The sequence below is a fragment of the Homarus americanus genome, unplaced genomic scaffold, assembly GCF_018991925.1.
Source record: "Homarus americanus isolate GMGI-L3 unplaced genomic scaffold, GMGI_Hamer_2.0 scaffold50077, whole genome shotgun sequence".
NCBI lineage: Eukaryota > Metazoa > Arthropoda > Malacostraca > Decapoda > Nephropidae > Homarus > Homarus americanus.
The window spans coordinates 1-2,500 of record NW_024732775.1 but is presented as its reverse complement, the minus strand read 5'-3'; positions in this window follow the sequence as shown (position 1 = coordinate 2,500).

The window sequence follows — 2,500 nt, the reverse complement described above, 5'->3', positions numbered from 1 at the left end:
CCTTAGTACAAAGTCTATTGGTGTCCTCAATTTTATAGAGGTTAGCCACCCGAAGTCAATAAGAGACAAAGAAATAATCCAAGCAGCCACCACTATCTAGCCTAAACTGTTTAGCCTGACGAGTTTTTAATAAATCTGGTGATATGGAACCACACACAACCCCCTAACCTGGGATAATGCAATCAAATGGATAATTGCTAACTATTCTCAGAGATAATGCAATCAAATGGTTATTATAGGCTGCGCCCCGGACCCCTGTGTTAGATACTGTATTTGGTCATGATGAATTGTTTATTAGACTATAAGAAATCCTCTTCTTGTATTGGCAAGGAGTTTGCTTTTAACTTAGGTATGCTAGCCTAAGTAAAAAATAGACACGGAGCTGCGAAGACCTGATTCTTTTGCTGCATGTTTGAGTCTGCAACTTTGTTGTGATAAGACACTCAATCCTAGTGATTGTACCTCAACATAGTGACGGTGTAATTACCATCACAGATTGTACGGAAATTCCAACTTTGGAAAAAACAAATATTTGGCCTACCCAAATTTTGACTACTACCCGTGCGTCTACGTCCTGGATTGGCCAATCAGTGGTGCCCCACGGTGGCGTGATACATGCACGTTTACTGCGGTGCTCTGATTGGCTGACCGAACGTGGCGTGGTAGGTAGGCTGTTTCTACTCTCTAAGTCCTCTTCTTTCCTTTTTTCATCCCCCTCATGCCCTCCGTTCCTTGAACGGGAGGCGGGACTTCGCGATACACGGTCGGGATCCGCAAGGGAACCGTGATAGTGCAGGGCACCCCTTGTCCGGGGTCACCGGGTAGGTAAGTAACTTTTTTAGATATGATTATAGTCACAGGTAATTCCTGTGCAGAGCCCGACGCCTGGCCCAAGAGGGGGGCGGGGGTCATTGCCCGTGCAGGAGCCCTGTGTTATAGGTAGGATTAGATGTAATCAAGAAGATGACAACTAGCATTAGAATAAACATAGAGATAAGGACACTTATTGGAAGGAAAAGGGCAGAAATCACTTACAACAAAACTGCAAGTCCCACTTCAACGAAGGCCTTATAGCACCAATGAAGGTTTTAAAGTAATCTGTAAAGATGACTTTTATTCAGATAAAATCCTTTCAAAAGAAGCAAGAGATATATTTTACAATGAAGGCCTTATTGTTGTCATGCCACCAGAACAAAAAGCAAAAAGATCAGTTTTTGTTCGTCAAGTCGATCAAGAGATCGGGAGGAAGACCTGAAAGAAGAACTGGAACGCCAAAATAGGTGGATGAAGATTGAAGAAGTCATTAAGATAAAGGACTATACTCATGTTTGAAGAAGTGTCAATGGCTGAGAAAGTATTACAACAGGGCTTTCTAATATTCAACATGTCAGTCACACCACATCAACAAAGAAGGAGACATTCATCAGCCTGCAACCCTGCTTTTCCCAAATAAAAATACACAACGAGAGACTGTCCGGAAAGAAAAAGTACGTTTCAGATTGTGCAGGCGACGACCATACCTAATTGAATAAAGAAATACATACAGCTGTCTCAACTTGTAAGAGAAACGTGGAATGTATATGAGATGATACAGGACGTTAGTAATGGCATGCCCACAAAAAAAACACATGATAAAGTACAAGAAACAAGGAAAAAAAGGAACAAGACAAGAAGGATATGATATATGCTTCAAATAAAAAGAGAGCGGTCCAAGGAGGCTCATAGACCAGAATCCGGTATTAAACCTAAGTGAGCCAATACATGATAAGGTAATGATGAAGAACGAAGTAATATTTGCACAATATCATTGCAATCGGATCATACAATGAGGAATTGAAGGAAAATAAATTGAATAACCTACCAGAGATGATATTTCCAGAGAATCCACAATCCGAAAAACTATTTCAGACAACATATGCAAGCGAACTGAGAGAAAGACTACATCAAGACGAACAAAGGTTTGAGTAAGGAGCAACAGCTGATACACAAGGAACACAAGCGACTGATAGAGATCCCAGACAAATGACTAGAAGTGACAAAGAGAAGATAGAAATAACAAAAGGACAGACAAAGGAGTAGGAGGAGAGAAGATAAGATGGAAACTGATCACAATATACAACCTGAATCTGCTGAAGAAATTGGATTAAAAGTTATCACTACAACAAAACATGGAATCCCAACATCGAGACCAACAGGAGGGACAATAGAAAAAAACTGTGAAGGAGGGATATACAAGTGGACATATCAAGAAAAATCCCTAAGTGAAGATTATGTCTGGTCACTAATTACTACGGACAAACTAAAGATTACGGCCAAAGACTTTAAAATAGTAGACCCGTCAGAGTATAGAAGAGTCAGAAGCGGGAAACAGGATGATAGGTCTCCACTCCAACTGACTGCCACAATCCAAGTATAAGAAATAATGGACAATAGACAAACAGTAAGAACTTTAAGAATAATACAACACAACGTAAGAAACTGGAAGACTGAGAGAATTAAC